The sequence below is a fragment of the Anas acuta genome, chromosome 3 (genome assembly GCF_963932015.1).
Source record: "Anas acuta chromosome 3, bAnaAcu1.1, whole genome shotgun sequence".
Lineage (NCBI taxonomy): Eukaryota > Metazoa > Chordata > Aves > Anseriformes > Anatidae > Anas > Anas acuta.
The window spans coordinates 15,251,865-15,270,399 of NC_088981.1; the positions used below are offsets into that span (position 1 = coordinate 15,251,865).

Below are 18,535 nucleotides of genomic sequence, written 5' to 3' on the forward strand. Positions count from 1 at the left end.
GCTGTAGACACAGAAAACATGGTTTACAAGGTCAGTAGCAGTTTACATTTTAGTTTACTATTTTTAATTTAGTTAAACCATAAGTACAAATGAATTTGAGTGGAAATGTAGTCTTCCCTTAAGAGAGAGAAGTGCGAGCTGCACAGTGCTGTGTACCCAAGCTCCGAAGAGAGAGGGAGAGTCCTCTGCTTTGAATAAAACAGATATGCACCTTCACTAACTTCCTCAATTTTAACCCCAGTTATACCACAGATCATTGTGGTATATATGTGTGTATACATGTGTATATATGTGTGTATATATATATATATATATACACACATAAACACACACACATATATATATAAGATATGATATATGCATATTTATATGATTCAATAACAAATTGATTTTAAAGTATTTTGTTTATTTGAAAGACTGAGACTAAAATATCTAAACTTTTGTACTCGATGTTGCATGTCAGTACTTCCTGACATGGCTATTATCAGTGGAGGCAACTAAACCCAACCATAAAGATTGAGAGGAAACATATGAAAGACTGTTCTGACTTCAGAGCTTGGCTCATTATGTGTGCTTAGAAGCCCTCTTTTTAGCTTCTAAGTGTTTCATGAGCCTACTGTTAATGTTTTCAGCGGATCTATCCTGTAAATAAGGAGGAAGATCAGAAAGTCTGACACCATGACTTGAGTCAGTAATGTTCAAGCATGAGATAACAGAATTCCAGTTACAAAGCAGCTTTTCATTTGCTATTTCCTAATTCTTAAGTCCTGCAGCCTTTTCAAGATGAAGTAAAAGATTTATATAAGCATTTAAAAAAATATAAAACCAAAAATCACTCACTGCCTTGAGAGGAGGTTTAAGTGAGTTTGCTTTACTTACAATTAAAATGAAACAGAAGATGAACTAAGTGACCTGTTCTCTGGACCAGGGTATGTTTATCGTGTCTTGAGCATAGCTAAAAATGATATGTGGCTTACTAAGAAAAATATGCTACACAGTACCTTTCTAATCAAACTCTAGCCTTCAGACTAAAACAGTACTTCTTGAACAGTTTATGATCTCAGATGTGTAAAATATGCTTAGATTCCCAGCCCCAACACTGGAGATTTTAGTTGAATATCACTACCTCTTTAATCACTTCAACTGACTCTGGCCTACTGAGGAGTTAAAAATTACAAAAAATATCTAAGAAAAGTTGCTGTTTCTTCCTTATAACTGATCTCATTTGTGTTCATAAGAACCAGGCTACACACTCATTATGAAGTTGTTGACCAAACTTCTGTGGTTAGTGTAACACCTGAGTAAGGATAAGTTTCCCATTAGAGATATGTACCTTGTATTTTTTTTCTCCCGTATTTACTGAATGGGTAAAATTAGGTAATACCCCAAGATTTCCAGTAAAATCACAGCCTTCTTGAAAATTGACAGCTTAATTGCTCAGTTAGAGTGCTCTGGGTAATCCTCGGTACACTTGTGATACTTTTAAAGCATGCTAGAGACATATTCATCTAATAATAAAGATGAAAGATTTTGATAAAGTAAACAAAACATCGGAGTGGATCCAATATTCATCACAGTTTGCAGATACAATTGCCACTGTTATCATTGTTGCCAGAATGTAGCATTCAGGATTTCACAGAACAATAAAATCGTTAAGGTTGGAAAGGACCTCCAAGATCATCTGGTCCAATCATCCCCCTACCACCAATATCACATACTAAACCGTGTCCCTAAGCACCACATCCAACCTTTTCTTAAACACTCCCAGAGATGGTAACTCCACCACCTCCCTGGACAACCCGTTCTAATGCCTGAATGCTCTTTCTGAGAAGAAATGTCTCCTAATTTCCAACCTAAACCTCCAATGGCACAACTTGAGGCTGTTCCCTCTTGTCCTATCAATAGTTATCTGTGAGAAGAGGCCAACCCCCAGCTCCCCACCGCTTCCTTTCAGGTAGCTGTAGAGAGCAATAAGGTCTCTCCTGAGCCTCCTCCAGACTAAACAACCCCAGTTCTCTCAGCCACTCCTCACAGGGCTTGTGTTCCAGGCCCTTCACTTGCTGCGTAGGATTTGCTGCTATATCTGCTTTTTCTTTCTTCTAATGGTTTGATTTAAATTATTTTGATTCTTGTAAACAATGGTTGGAGATGCTCTATACTTGTCATAATTCATCTCAAAGAAATATAATAATGGTGCCTTAAATATTACTTTCATATGGTTGTAAGTCTAAATGAATTAAAGTTCAAATATACATAGAATCAAAAATGTCTCCTGATTTTCTCCAAATAGCAAATCCATCACAAATATATTAGTCATTTTAGATGACCTGAATATTTGTTTTTCCTTAAATTAAAGTGTTGTTTGAAAAACTTTGCCTACCTTGAATTCTGAAGTCCATGAATATACTGAAGGATCACTGCTGAGTCAACAATAGGTATTTTGACAGTCATGGTGTGTTTCTGTTAATCATTACTGACAGGAAAAGCCAAAAACTTGTAATAATGCAGAGGTATGGGGGAATCCTATGCTTTTCTTTTATGTACGCAGTTCTGAGCAGCTAGCTCACATCGGTGTGAAGGACTCACACTTTGAAACATGCAATACACTCTTAGATTATGCAGGTATAGTGTGTTTATTGCAAAGTGCTTCTGGGATTTTTAGATGGGTCAAATGAGTGTTTTTTTTCATTCTGGTGGGAAGAAGTCCATTTTGGATCCTATGCATAGACTGACAGCACTCCAAGCCAAACTTAAATTTTTGTTCCAAATCATGGATGAGTTGCAGTTGTTAAGCATTTCTTTATCACTTCATGTTGAACGCTGCCAAACTATTTTCATTATCTTCACTGTAGGCTGCATCTTTACTTGAGCAAACTTTCAAAATGTATTCAACACCAGCTTCAGTGGTTAACCTTTATTTTTAAGGTTTGTAATTTTGTCAGAGGACTATAATCAAAGCATTAGGAGCCTTAATGTAAGTGCCATGTCTACTTTACCCTCAAATCCACAATATCTAAATATAACAGGCTAAGGTTTGAATGCGGATGTTAATGTGCTTGTGCTATGCTTTGTTTGCTGTTCCTGTTTTTGCCAGAAAAGCATATGTAGAATATATTTATCTGATAGTGTAGCTGAGATAACATTATAATTTTGACAAACATGATTTCTGACAGCAAATTTTGCTATAAAGGTGCTGATTTTGCATTTAGAAAAAATTTGATTTGCTTTCCTTGACTTCATCTAAATTATTTTCTCTAAGTTAGAATTGCTTGTGTTATATTATACAATGAATAGTTGTATATGGTAGGTGTTAGTGTATTACAAAGTACTGTTTTGAGGTACAGTTTTTCTATAGTGTATTACAAAGTACTGTTTTGAGGTACAGTTTTTCTACAGTTATTCAAGAATTAGAGACGACTGAGAATGAAGAATAAAATAAACAGCAACTTCCTAAAGATATTCTCAGATTTCATATGACTTGTTCTAGTTTTTGACAGATTTTTTTTTTTTTTACAGAAGTTAAAGAAAACAAACAAACAAAACAATTTCCCTTTCTCCTCCACTGTTCTCTCCTTATTCTGACTTTTTTATTGTATCAAGGGAGGTTCAGAAAAGTAGTAGGAAAAGCTTCTTCACCAAGATGGTAATCAGGCACTGCAACAGGTTGTCCAAGGAAATGGTCATGGCCCCAAGCCTGCTAGAGTTCAACAAACATTTAGTCAATGCTGTCAGACATATGGTTTAATTTTTAGGTTGTCCTATGTGGAACAAGGACTTGGTCATGATGATCCTTGTGGGTAATCCTTGGGATATGATTCTAAGATTTCAACCTTAGAGGATGAGTAAACAAAGCCTGTTTTATTAAAAGTGTCATTTAGATTTCATCTGGTAGGGAATTCTTTCATTCCATATGTGTTCTTAGATGTTCTCCTATTTTCCTTTCTTTATAAATGTATTTTGTTTTTTAACTGCTTCCAAGAGCAAAGTGCAATTGACATTCAAATCCTGTTGTGATGTTCATATTCTTCATTATCATTTAAAAATTGCATTGGTTGTTAGAACAACCCCACTGCTCCTTCAGGTACTCCAAAGTGAGTAGCATTGTTCTTTTTTCCACACTCAAATAATCCAAAAAGTTTGTTATTATATTAAAGATAGTATATGTATATTTTATATAGTTTCACTGCAAATACAGAAAAATAAATAAATATCTAAGGAACCTTGTCTCCCTGAATTAGTGGAGGCATGCTGAAAAATTGGTCTAAAATTATTTTGAATGTTATGTGCAAAGTACTAGCAGACCTTAGTAGTCATAATTAATATGAAAGAAGATGGCACTGCAGGAAAAAGACTTTTACAAAGAGTGATAATAGGCCAAATACCTAACAAAATCCCTTTACTTTATTTTTACCTTCACTCAGAAAGCAATGTTCAGTTAGATTCACTGTGAAATCTATTTTCCGGCTCAATATTAATAAAACTAAGTAAAGCCCTATTCCTGCAAGCTTGCATGTATTTGGCATTACTTTTAGTATAAAATATTTACAAGCTAATATGAAAAAAATTCAAGTCATATTTGAAATTGCTATAATATGTAATATTCTTAAATATATATATATATATAACCAACACAATTAATTCTGTGTTTTAACAAACAAACAAAAAATACTCCCATTCCCCCTTCTCTCAGGAATTATAAACTTAATTATGTTGGGAATGAAGCTGTTTACAATGCACATAATTATGTGAATAAATTGCATATGACCTTAATGCTAAACTACTTGTTTTCACACTAAGAGATGACTGAATGTTACACTTCGAAGTATATTCTGAATTGAGATAAATGGACAAAGATTATTTGTAGAGCAGATCTCACTCAGTAGTACTCAGAACTGAAGCTGACATACAGATCTAGTTAATCTTTTAGGATAGTTCAGTTGGAAGGAATCTACAAACTTTATTGAGTCCAAGCTCGAGACCACTTCAGAACTAACCAAAAGTTAAAGGAAATTAAGGGAATTATCTAAATGCCTGGTGAACACTGACAGGCATAGGACATCAACCATCTCTCTATAAAAGCTATTCCTTTGTTTGATGACCTTAATGATAAAGAAATTTTGCCGAAATAGTCTGAATGTCCCCTTTGTCCTCTTCCCATTCCCTCGCATTCTATCGTTGGTTACTAGGGAGAAGAGACCTGTTGTACAGAACAATGAGGTCACCTCTTAGCCTCCTTTTCTCCAATCTAGGCAATCCAGTGAATGCAACCTGACCTCATAGGACATGTCTTCCATCCCTTTTACCAGCTTTGTTGTCCTCCGCTGGACATTTTCAAGTGTTTTAACATCTTTTTTCTATTGTGGATCCCTGGGCTTCATACAATATTCAAGGCAAGGCAACACCAATGCTGAATATAGCAGGACAATCACCTCTTTTGGTGACTGGCTATGCTGTGTTTAATGCACCCCAAAACACATTTTGTCCTCTTGGCTGCCAGGGCACACTCCTGACATATTGAGCCTGTTGTTGAGCATCATCCCCAGATCCCTTTCTGCAGAGCTGTTCTATAGCTATATAGACACTCATCTACTAATCTATACCTGGCTCTGGCATTATTCCATTCCAGGTGCAGCACTCCTTTGTTGCATTTCATGCTGTTGATGATTGTCCAATTCTCCAAAACATCTAGAACCCTCTGCAAGGGCTCTCATCCCTCCAGAGAGTCAACTGCATCTTCCAGTTTAGTGTTGTGAGCAAGCTCTTCACACAGTGAGAACCTGTTTATCTCACAGTTGGGCAATTTGCCAGGAAGGATGTTGTGAGAGACAGTATAAAATGTCTTACTAAAATCCAGAAAGGTTACAGGCACTGCCCTCACTTCATCCACCAAGCAGGTGACCTTGGCATAGGAGAACAAATTACAAATGAACACATGCTGACTATGCATGATAATAGCTTTGTTCTTTAAATGCATTTTAGTAGCACCCAGGATAATCTACATAACTTTTCCAGGTGCTGTGGTTAGACTGACAGGTCTGCAGTTTCCTCACCCTTCTCTTCTGACCTTCTTCTGCCTTCTTGTATTACACTGGCTCAGTTCCAGTCAATGGGGACCTCCCCATGCTCCCAAGACCTTTGGTAATTTTTTTGAGAGGAGTCCAGCTATAACGTTTGCTTACTCCCTCAGTACCCTGGTGTAAATCCCATCAGGCTCCATGTACTTCTGGATGTTCAGCTGATACAACTTAAAATTTTAGTGGCCACAAGTGGAAAATCACTGCTCTGTCAGTCATGGTCCCCCAACTCAGAGGACTGAGCAGCCCAAGATCCATCACTAATATTAAGACTGAGACAAAAAGGCATTAAATGCCTCTGTCTTTTCCTCACCCTTGTTAGGTGGCCATTTTCATCAAGTATCAGTCCAAGATTTTCCTTAGACCTCCTCTTGATTTTGACATACTTTAAAAAAGCTAATTTTTTTTTTTGTCTGATGCCACACTGGCCAGTGTCAACTCAAGTTGAGCTTTGGCCTTTCTTCTTTTCTTCCTGCGGGTGCAAACTGCAACTATGTAATCTCTCTGCATAGCCAGACCTTGCTTTAGAGATCATTTATTTTTATTTTTATTTTTATTTTTATTTTTATTTTTATTTTTATTTTTATTTTTATATTTTTATTTTTCTGTTAAAGTTCCAAGAGCAGTTCCTTATTCAATCAAGCTGGCCTACTGCCCCACTTGCTTGACTTGTGACACAGTGGGATGCCTGCTCGCCAAACAGTGAGGCCTGAGCAAATTATATCTGAGAATCTTTAACCTGTATTTCAGTAGAGCTCAATCCTCTGTGCAATTGTTTAACTAACGTGTGAGGCTTCTCTTCATTTATTTGAACAATTTTAAAAGAACAATAGCATTCAACGAGTTTTGTTGAAAAGAGTATTCTTTCCTCAAAAGAGGATTAAAGAGTATTCTTTAATCCTGTAAAGTATAACATTGTCACTTTCATATACAAAATATCCTATATTTTTTGTTCTCCAAACTTTTTGTCATAGTTTACTTTGGTCTGCTACCACTTCGAACATTTATGAATGATTAAGAGTTTTGTTTTCCTCTACAAATGAAAATCCTATGTTACTTGATTGCATGGATGTCTTATGGAGCCTTTTGAGTATATCTTATTTTTAGATATGATATGACCAATGAGAAAGTTTTCTAATATCATCTTGTCTGAAATAAGATTATCTTCTCCACCACAGATCTATGTGTGTGCGTGGGTAGTGGTTGTTGGTTTTTTGACCTGGTAATCCATTTAATAGAACAGACTTGTGGTAAAATAGTATTCCAAAACATTTCAGACTCAAATTATTCACGGATGAGGATTTTGATAACTTTAAATAATGCTTCAGCCATTTTTTATTGACTTTGTATAAGCATGCATATACTTAACCACAGTTAACTATCCTAAATGCTGATATGTGACATAAGCATTTACTTCCTGATATAACTTCATTGAGAAAAATTGCATAGAAACATATTAAAAAATGAAATAGCTGTTTCTATGATATTAGTTCTCAGGGAAATCTACATTTTCATTAGATCCATGCTGACAATTTTTTTAAAGTCAAAAGTAGACTAACAATAACAGTATTCCATTAAATTTTTGCATTGATACTTAATACAGGAATTTAAACATTGAAGGTGCAAACCCTAGTATACCTAGGAGACATATATAATTTTCTCAGTTTTACACACTGATGAATCAAGGCACGGGAGATCAACATATGCATCACTGCGCAGATTGTTGAGAAGGGTAAAACAGAGATAAGGAAATGTATAGTTTCCCCTAAAATATACACTATCTCTTAAAGCTGCATGTGCACTGTCAAGTAGTAACTTGAATGATCTTGGTTTAAATACCTCTTTCCCAAAACCTCTGAGATGTAACATGAAGAAAGGAAGAGAGCACCTCCTTGAAATGCTAGACTGTTTAGAGAGCCCATAGTTTTGCAAAAGGAGAATCAATGTATTTTGAAGTAATACTTTGGGATGACTAAATTATCTTCATTTTAACATCTTTCATAGAGTTGAACAAAATATGGTTTAAGTTTAAAGAATGATGAAATGGAGGAAAACAGGTGAGAATCAAATCCCCACTGAAAATAGCTTAATTTTATTAAACGTAACCTTTAATTACATCTTTTTCTCACGTGATGCAAATAATCTGTGATGCTCTGAGGGTTTAAGATTTTCTAATGCTGCTTTAGAAACAGCTTTCTTCTTACATTTTAAAGGGTGTGTGATCAATGGGTGTTGTCATCAATTGAAAGTTGGAAAATCTATGTCAAAATCATTACCATGACTTACTGCAAAGTAAACTAGAGAGCTGTGTTGCCCAGCTAAGTAAAATTAAGTAAATGTCCTGAGTAAAATCTTTGCCACTATTTAGGCATGTATAGGTTTAGTGTGGCTATGACATGTATTGTTCCATGACTGCTAGTAGTGTCACGCAGGATATCAGTAATAGATGAGATTATTAAAATGTGTATGGGGAGGTTGTTTGAATCTCAAAAGTCATGAGTCATGGTTATCTCAATTATGGAAGGCTAACGGCTTCCATGAACTAAGTTAATTACTGTATGTTTCATCTGTATTAGTTTAAAAACAAAACATTGTATTACTTGTTTGTAATTAATGTTTGTAGAAAGTCCTGGCTCAGTGAAGTGCTGAAATTTGGAACACTTGTGCAGACCTGAAGCCCAAACTGATCTTTTTAAGTTGCTCATCACCACTTAGAATAGAAAGATTTTACCTTAATCATATATATTTGATCTTATAATGATCCTGATCTTTAGAGAATGTGGACACAATTGTATATCTGAAATGTCAGAACACTGAATGCTGGCAGTGAATGCTTCATCCTTTCTCTGCTTCCCCCACCCCCACCCCCCCACCCCTAAATGGTAAATTACATGCCACTACTGTGTTTAGATATACTATATATGTATGTATTGAAACAATTTGTTCTGGATCCCTCTGAGTGAGAGAGGCTCTTGATGCAAATTAATTGATTTTTTGTATATGTCTGTTAGAAGAAAGTTCTTGGAAAAAATAACAGAACCATATAAAACTGAGCAGAAACGGAATATTTTTGAAACCTACAGTAAGTTCTGACTGGAACAGAAGTTCTAGTCAGAAGAAGCTCCATTCAGAACTTTCAGAAGTTTTGTTTTTAACTAGAGAGGCCAAAATGTTTTTTTAATTATTTTTTATTTATTTTTTATTTTTATTTTTTATTGATGAAAATATTTCAATGCAATATAAAACTCCCCATCATTGATGGTTAAAACCATGGAATCTATAGATTCAATGAAACTGCTACTTTTCATTTTGCATATGAAAAATAGATAATGCCTAGAAAGATGTAACACTTCACTATTGTAAATAAATATATATTATATATAAATAATATGCATTCAGAAATACTATATATAAATACAGAAAAAATATATGCATACAGTCATTTTTAAATTATTAAATTACAGTATTTTTATCTGTTACATGCTGACTCCTGGGAAATGTCTAGTAAATGACCTAGACATTTGTGGGCTCTGAGACCTCTCCTGAGGAGAGTAGAATCAGAGGACAGAAGACTTAATAAATGTTCTGTTGTGAAAACAAGCAGAGAAGCTGGTGTGTTAATGTGTAAGGAGGCATTTCAATGTTAAGGAGATGTAGTTTATTGAGAAGGCAACCACTAAATATCGTGTGTGATTTTTGGAGTTAGAAAATATGTGTACTTCATTCATCTGAAGTGAAGTAAATCTGGAAGTGGGGAGGTTATATCTTTCAAAATTAATCCATCCATGTCCTTTGAAAAGGTCAGGTTTCGGCATTAAAGCTCTCGTAATTTATATGCATAGAATAATAACATACTTTGAAATACTGCTTTGCCAAGGAATGTTCTGTATTTTATGAGTTCTTACATGGCAATTTGTAAAAGATTTTATTTTCATAAACATATTTGAAAGCCAAAAAAACTGGGGGATGCTTTTTTAAACTAGATTTCTTAATTATACAAGCTTCCTCTGAAAATAGGATGACCCTCAAGAAAGTGTAGGAAAAAAATAAGGAATGCAAGTAGGGAAAATCTATCCTTTGACAGCCATTACAACTAGTTCTGTGAGCTGTGAAAGCCCTAAATGAGTTCTTTATTTATCAAAGTAGCAATGTATCTTTGATCTCTGATAGTCTTTCTAGCTTTCTGATAGTCTCTTAGGTACAGATGAATGTAAGCCATCTCTGTGCACAACAGTGCATCTATTGGACATTCTGGGGGGACTCAGTAAGATTGGAAACTGCAGCTGCAGATTTCTATATTCTTGTGTATCAATACAGCATGCTTATGAGGATCAGCCAGGTTCTCATTTTTAAATGTTTCTGTATTGATATGGAACAGCACATAATGTAATTAAACTAACTGAAGGTTAATGTTTAAAAAGGTCTATTTAAAAGATGTAAGGGGGAATGATCTATACTGGTAAGAAAAAGAAATCATTACTGTAAGCACACTATGTCAAAATATTGCCCTTTGACAACCTAGAATCTTTATTAACCATGAGCATATAAGGGATTACCAGGTTGTGAGATGTAGCACAACTCAAAAACCTTGTGCTATAAACTTATATTAATCTCAGAGGCCTACTAACCAAGGTTGTCTTTAATTCTTCTCCACTCCCAGCATTACTGAAATGCCCGCTGTCTCTTGAATTCATTGATGGCTTTTACAGCCATGGCTACAAAAGATAACGTATGCTCAAAATTTTCTGCTTGTAGACAAAGAGCTACATGCAAACACCTATATTTGTGCTGTTATCTTTATATTATTAAGTTTTATACCTTGGCCTTGAAAGCTTATCCTTATTGTTGCAGTTAACTTTTTTTTTTTTTTCTTCTCCAGAAAGCTTTCTTAGCATTAGCTTTTCCTGCAAGACTGTTCTTGTTTATTTCTATTTATTTTAATGTCCTCTTCTAAGTGTTATCCAAACCTGGAATTGTACTTTTTTGCTTTCTCAGATCTTTTGCAAGCATCATAACAGTGCATATGTCAAAAGTGGTACGGAATCACAGAATTAATGTTCAAATGATCTTAGGAATGACAAATTCCAGTTCCTCAATCTTTGCCACCTGTTCAGACTACTCAGGGGCTGACAAAAAAATAAATATATATATTTAAATAAAATAGCAGATTTCTGTGAATCTTTGAGTCAGTGCTTATAGAAATCTACTTACTTATTATCAATTTATATTTTAAGAGGAGCCTGAAATAAAACTGAATATAATCTCCAAAGTATTTTGTTGGTAGTAGAGAATGGGTTTTTATGAATTAAAATTTTATTGTTAATGTTTATTATTTTATTTTTCTTAGTTTCCATTTCATTTCAGTCAAATACAGAGATCATTATTTAGGAGAAACATTGGGCTTCTGTTTAAAACACTGGAGGTTCACCATTGTGGACTTAACCTGGATTTTGCTAATTTGCAGTCAAAACTATTCAAGGAATTCAAATGTCTGAAACTTTATGCAAGAGTCTGAGAGGGAAGTTTTTTGTTTTGTTTTGTTTAGCAAAATATATAAGTAAATTATTTTATCAGATCACACTCATTCTCCTAAAGATTTAATTTGCTCACTTGGCAAGCAAATATGATGAATATCTACATATTCATCAAAACGTCTAAGTATCTGTCCTGGATTTCCTGTACTCAATAGAAAGACTAGAGGATGCTGGCTGTGAGGTTTTACTACATCTCTTAGGTTCCACTTGTCTGACAATAGCAAATTAGTCTTTGGATTGATTCTCTATACCTGTATTTGAGTCTGCAGTCTCTGCAGCTCTTTGGCACGTTTCTTTATTTATTCACTTGAAAGATATGTTTGAAAAATATGTCTCCCTTTCCTTGCTTGGCTAGTGGTAAAGCGCATGGCACGTGATGCACTGCAACTGCATTACCTTCCTCCTGTGGTCGGAATGTAGTCTTCTGCTGGGAGTTGTCTGTGCTGTGTTCCTGCCAGAGTGCAGGCTTTCTCCTCTTAGCAGAAATAGCTTATTTCTCAGTTTTGCGGCTGTGAGTGGTGTTCTGGGAGCAGTGACCCAGAAACAGCATCCTATACTAACAGGGCAGGGCTTTCTTTTAACCCTTGGTCTTCTAGTCCTGCTGCTGCTTTCTCACACACATATTTTTAATTGTATTTCATTTATAGCTGTCTTAAAAAACCTATTACAAATCTATTGAAAATATGTTAGTGACCTAAATCCCACTAAAATCCAATACTGATCCTCCAATCTGTGAGTCAGTTGGTTTCTATCTATAGAGATGCCTTGGGATTTTGGAAGTTGTGAGGTAAAAGTTCCTTAAACCTTTTTAGTGAGTGCTTACAAAAGTTTTGATGCTTAGATCTCAATTCTGCAATGTTTGAACACCTGGATGAAACTGATATGTATATTTGACTGAAATTAAGAAGCTCTGCATTCCTTCACCTCTCTCTTCTTGCTCTGGATGGTGCAAATCAATAAGCTTTGCAGTAAAAGCTGGCTCCTCACAGATTACAGTGACAGACTCTTCATGGTCCCACGTGACATCCTAATGTCCAAATTGGAGAGAGATGGATTTGAAGGATGGACCATTCAGAGGATAAGGAATTGTTTTGAAGGCCACACACAGAGTTGCGGTCAAGGGCTCTATGTCCAAGTGGAGGCCAGTGACAAGCAGTGTCTCTCAGAGGTCTGTCTTGGGACCACTGCTGCTTAATATCTTTATCAATGACATAGACAATGGGATGGAGTGCACTCTCTGCAAGTTTGCAGATGATACCAAGCTGAGTGGTGTAGTCAATACGAAAGAAGGAAAGTATGCCATCCAAAGGGAATGAACAAGCTAGATAAGTGGTCCCATGGGAACCTAATGAGGTTTAACAAGTCCAAGTGCAAGGTGCTGCACCTGGGTCTGCGCAATCTCAGACAGAAGTACAACTGTGGAGAAAGACTTGTGGGTTCTGGTGGATGAAAAGCTCAGCATGAACCAGCAGTGTGTGCTTGCAGCCCTGAAGGCCAACTGCATCCTGGGCTGCATCAACAGGGCAATGACCAGCAGGTCAAGGGAGGTGATTGTCCCCCTCTGCTCTGCCCTTGTGAGGCCTCATTTGGAGTGCTGCGTCCAGGTCTGGAGCCCCCAGCACAAGACGGTCTGTTACAGTGGGTTCAGAGGAGGGCCACAAAGGTGATCAGAGGGCTGGAGCACTGTTTTAAACTAAAAGAGTAGAGAGGAGTATGGATTAGATGTTAGGAGGAAATTCTTCTCTCAGAGCATGATGAGGTGGTGGGCACAGGTTGCCCAGAGAAGCTGTGGATGCCCCATCCCTGGAGGTGTTCAAGGCCAGTTAGATGAGGCCCTGGGCAACCTGATCTAGTGGATGGCATCCCAGCCTATGGTGGGGTGGTGGAACTAGATGGTCTTTAAGGTCCAAGACATTCTATGATTTTAAAGCATGGTCAGAAACAGTGATGATTTTTTCAGTATAGGGGAAATGGGATTCAGTTCTTTAAGAGAATAAAATATCCATTCCACCTTCTGGTGTGAGCACAGTCAGCGTGAGCTTGTTCTCTGTAGAGGGATTGCTGGTCTGCCTGTTCTGCTGAAGCCACTGTGCTGTGTGGGATTCAGATTGGTTAGGCATGTGTAATAGTGCTGGAGAAGGCAGGACTAATGGCCAAAGCCATGAGGACAGTGAAACTGTCCCCATGCTTTCAGGATCGGTTCTGTTGCCTGGTGACATTCATGTAATTCTTAAGCTTTAATAATCACCTACCTGTTGTATTTCTCTTCTGGATAGCTGGAAATAGCTGCATGCAAAATGTTCTGAATCTAGGTGGCTGGCTTGTTAACATCCCCCCTGGGAGAGTTTTTCTTTTTGGTCTGTTTTTGTTTGTTTTTGTTTAGGGGGTATATAAGAATTGTACGTTTTCTCCATCTGTAAAATAAAATAGAAATAGTACTTCAAATGTGAAAAGCTTGTTAATAGCTAAAATTATTACTGGTATTGTGATTTTATGGTATTACCCTCACAAATGACAGAGAGGAAACAAAAAAAATAAATAGGCCTTTTCACATTAGGGCCCTATTTCATAAATCATTCCGCATACTTCAATGCAACATTAAGATTTAAAGCAAGAAATAACCTGAATGAAAATAAATTGATCTCCACATATTTATTTGACGTAAGTAATTACTATATTTTGTTCTTGCTCACAATATCTAGTTGTGGTTGTAAATCATTTTGAAATTTATTAGTATTAGAGAGGAAAAATGCTAACTGATTTGATCAGTCATTGATCTGATCTGCATATTTTTACTTTTTTTTTTGGGGGGGGGGTATTTTTGAGCACTAAGTAACTGCATTTTAAAGACCCTATATTTTTAAAATCATAATTTATATTTCACAAACAATATTAAGCAAATTTACAAGTATTTCCAGGTGGCCTACGGTCACTTTGGCTTAGTATGTCTTAGTATGTCTTACTCATATCTTAACACCTTCAGTCATGGTACGTGAACTTACGAACGTAACTTCTTTTATTCTTAAATTATTTTTGCTTGCACTGCTGAACTGAAACAGTAATATCAGTACTGCATGTCCACATTTATCTTGTTATTTATGCTCTTCTACTATTGAAGAACAAGTATGACAAGCAAAATATTGGTATCTGCTTAATCATAGAATGATAGAATCATAAAGGTTGGAAAAGACCTTCAAGATGGTCTGGTCCAGCAAAGAATGACAAAGACAGTAATAAATGGAGCCCTAAATTAAATACAGGCAAAGGGACATAGTAAATACATGTAGTGGGTCACCTTCTCAGAATTATTCAGTGCTGTGGAGTGAGGTGATGACAACAGCCAGAATGGAACACTCATTGCATATTTCTCTGGAAATACTTCCAAATATAAGGTGAACAAAAAGATAGTATCTTAGCATCTTTCTAGCTTTATATGTTGAAACTATATATTCTATATTCATTCCAAAATTCATTTTAGTAATTGTCTCTGCTAATATGGTTTCTGAATTCTCCTTTGTTCACTGTAGGTAATGTGAAGTCTCATTTAAAGTTTGAAAGAGCCACAGCATGTGTTTAGTCATGTTAAGAGAAAGCATTTTTGGTTTATGCAACTGTTATAACCCTGCATAAATAAGCAAACAGAAGATAAACTTCTGAAGCTTGTTTGTTTGTTCTTCTCCTTTTTACCTACAAATTCCTGAACTAAAGAGGAGGATGAGCTATGATATCGGTATTGATCTGTATTTCTGTGTATTTTTAATAGAGTATTAGATAGAATTGATATAGAGAGAGAGAACCTTTTGAGAGAACCTTCAGAACTGACAGAGAGCAGGGGCATTCTTCTAAATGGGCCATGTGTTTCTGGCATCTTTTTCCTTGTCTGATAAAGGATGAAGGAGTGCTCTAGGAAAAAACAAACAAACAAACAAAAAAAAACAAACTCGTGAATGATAGGTTCCATAGATTGAAATAACAACACTGATGTTCATATGCTGATTTCCTGTTTGGGAGCCCATTGAATAAATCTTGAAGAAAGTTTGCAGGCTGTAAAGAAGGATTTTGTTTCTCTTTGAGTTTTGTTTGTTTGCTTGTTTGTTTCTTTGCTTGGAAATTTTGTTTTGTCTTAGTGGATTTTTTTTAAGCAGTGAAAGTTTTCTTTCAGGCTTCCACTGTTATATGTTGCAAACTGAAAAAAACATACAAAGCAAAACTGAGGGTACATCTGACTTCCCAAGATGAAAGCAACCATTTTAAAATATTAAATTACGCTACATTCTTGCAGATGTCACAGGAACAATAACGGATTCCTGTGGAATTCATTCAGAATTTTAGTCTGAGTGTTAAACAATATTGACTACTTGTATTAATAATTTCAAATGGACAAAACAGCAGAGGTATATAGTTATCTGCTCATTTTTCTTCTAACAATTGAAACATTTTAAAGCAAAGATGACATTGAGATACCACTGAAATTATGCCAGAGGTAATACCTCCATTCATTCTTTATGGTCACTTGTAGTATGGAACACTGCACCTGTGATTCATAGAATTATAAAATGGCTTGTGTTGGAAGGGACCTTAACAATCATCAGAGATACCAACCTGCTCAGAGTTGCTCAAAGCCCCATCCAACCTGGCCCTGAACACCTCCAGGGATGGGGCATCCAAAGCTTCTCTGGGCAATCTGTTCCAGTGCGTCATCACACCCCTCCTCACATCTAATCTAAATCTTCACTCTTTTAATATAGAATCACCTCCCTCCAGCCTTGTCTGAGTATTATCTGCCTAAGCAAAAAGTTGCTCTTCATTTTTTTTTATTTTTATTTTAAGTAAGCCCCCTTTAAAGTATTGAGAGGCCACAATGAGGTCTCCCCAGAGAAGGCCCCCGGGCCTTCTCTTCTCCAGGCTGAACATCCCCAGCTCTCTCAGCCTTTCTTCATAGGAGAGGTGCTCCAGCCCTCACAGCCCTCACAGATCAGCTTTGTGGCCCTGCTTTGGACCCACAGTAACAGGTCCACATCTGTCTTGTGCTGGGGGCTCCAGACCTGGATGCAGAACTCCAAGTGGGGCCTCACAAGGGAAAAGCAGAGGGGGACAATCACCTCCCTTGACCTGCTGGCCACTGCTCTGTTAATGCAGCCCAGGATGCCGTTGACCTTCAGGGCTGCAAGCACACACTGCTGGCTCATGTTGAGCTTTTCATCCACCAGAACCCTCAGGTCTTTCTACTGACAGATTCAAGTCTGATTCCTGACAGATGTGTCTAATGTGTCATGCAGCTTAATCAGGAGCGAAGTACTCATGGGTGATATGTCTGACAGAGGATTGTATTTCTTACAGGAAAACTTGGTCTAAAGATACATGGAGTACAGTTCTCTTGAGGTATTGCCAAAAGACACCATTTAAAAAACAAATAAATGTTTTTTCAATTTACAACAGACCAAACTGAGATACATACAGTTTGATTTTTTTTTTTTAATTATTATTATTATTATTATTATTTTAAAAGGAAGAATGTGATGTTATTTTGCAAGGAAGTGACATTAGTTAGGAAAGAGGAATTAGGAATTTGGTGTAAAGTGAGAGTATAGTATAAAAGTTACTTTTAATCAAAGTGATTTTTTGGAAGTTATCTGTATGAAACTTAAAATTCATCTTTTGTAGGTCCATTTACAAAGAAAAATATGTGAAGGAAAGTAGTTCTTTTCAATGTTGTGTATTATATGTGAAGTCTTAAGAACACAATGGGAGCATGTCTTATCTTTTTGTTTACTTTTTTTATCTTTTTTATCAATGAGTTGGATATTACACTGAGCCTGATGGAAAAGGAAGAAAAGAAAAACTGAAACTGTAATTTCAAATGAAATGTCAAGATTTTCATAAAGTACACATTGAGCATAGGCATGTGCTCATTGACTTTCACTAAAGTTTATATTGAAACTCATTCTGTCTTAGTGAGAGCAGGATTCCTTAACTGAGTCATTTCAATATATATATATTATTTATTATTTTTTAAAGAGAGAATTACTGTTTCTATAGCATTCCAGGTCTCTTAATAAAGTAGATTATAATTTTTTTTAATAATTATAATATTTTTTTTCCCTCTATGCATCTACTCCTGATATTTATAAGAAATATCAGAGAGGAAAAAAAAATTGTTTGTTTAAAGAAGAAAAAGTCATGGAGGCCTATTTGAAATGTCCCTACTGTGCCAAAGAGCTGTATATATTCATGCAGTAAAAACTTATCCTTTTTAAATATTTTTTCTATTATGTGCAATATTTTCTCTAAAAGTAATTTTAGAGATGACAGTAAAATCTACTCATTGAATGAATTCTTACTCATTGTAAAACACCAGAAATGATGCAAGTGTTTTAGTTCATATTCTACAGATGATAGTAACTCTGAAAAACCTTCTAGTATAGCATTTAATTGGTTTATATAGGATTTCATACATTTGGAGACATAGGATTTAATCTATTTTGTTTTCAGTTTATTGTCAGCATTCAAGACAATGGACAGAGTAGATTCATTAGAAAGAAGGCACAGAATTGAACTGTAAAATGAGTGCACAAAACTACCTGGGTTTTTATAGATGGATGCATTCATTTTGTGAATTTGCTGATTAAAGAGTTTCATGTATAGACATATCTCTTCAGGATAGCTTAATTTCAAATGTTCAGAGATGGTATTCCTGCCTTTGTGCATTTTACGTGATTTAGTAGTAAATACAGAATGAAATCTCTGGCTGCATGAAGCAACTTTTAAGATGAAGCTGTGGTATACAGAGCATCCAGCTTTTCCAGCACTGTTTACTTGACTGGCATAATTAGCCATATAAATTGAGCATGTCCAAGGGAAGCATTTGAATCTTATGACATTAAAATCAAAAAATCAAAGGGAAACAAACAAACAAACAAACAAAAA

General features: G+C 35.8%; 1 protein-coding gene and 1 long non-coding RNA gene across 35 annotated transcripts in view; one reads left to right on the forward strand and one right to left on the reverse strand.

Annotated features, from left to right (window-relative positions):
• Positions 1-18,535, forward strand: part of NRXN1 (neurexin 1) — a 703,785-nt gene that overhangs the window by 243,361 nt on the left and 441,889 nt on the right. The window lies entirely within an intron of this gene.
• LOC137853452 (uncharacterized) overlaps positions 1-18,535 on the reverse strand; it is a 49,178-nt gene that overhangs the window by 3,674 nt on the left and 26,969 nt on the right. The window contains exons 2-3 of the long non-coding RNA XR_011094514.1: positions 15,406-15,511; positions 13,861-14,022 (exon numbers count right to left, since the gene is read on the reverse strand). This is a non-coding gene — a long non-coding RNA (uncharacterized lncRNA). The remainder of the gene's footprint in view (positions 1-13,860; positions 14,023-15,405; positions 15,512-18,535) is intronic.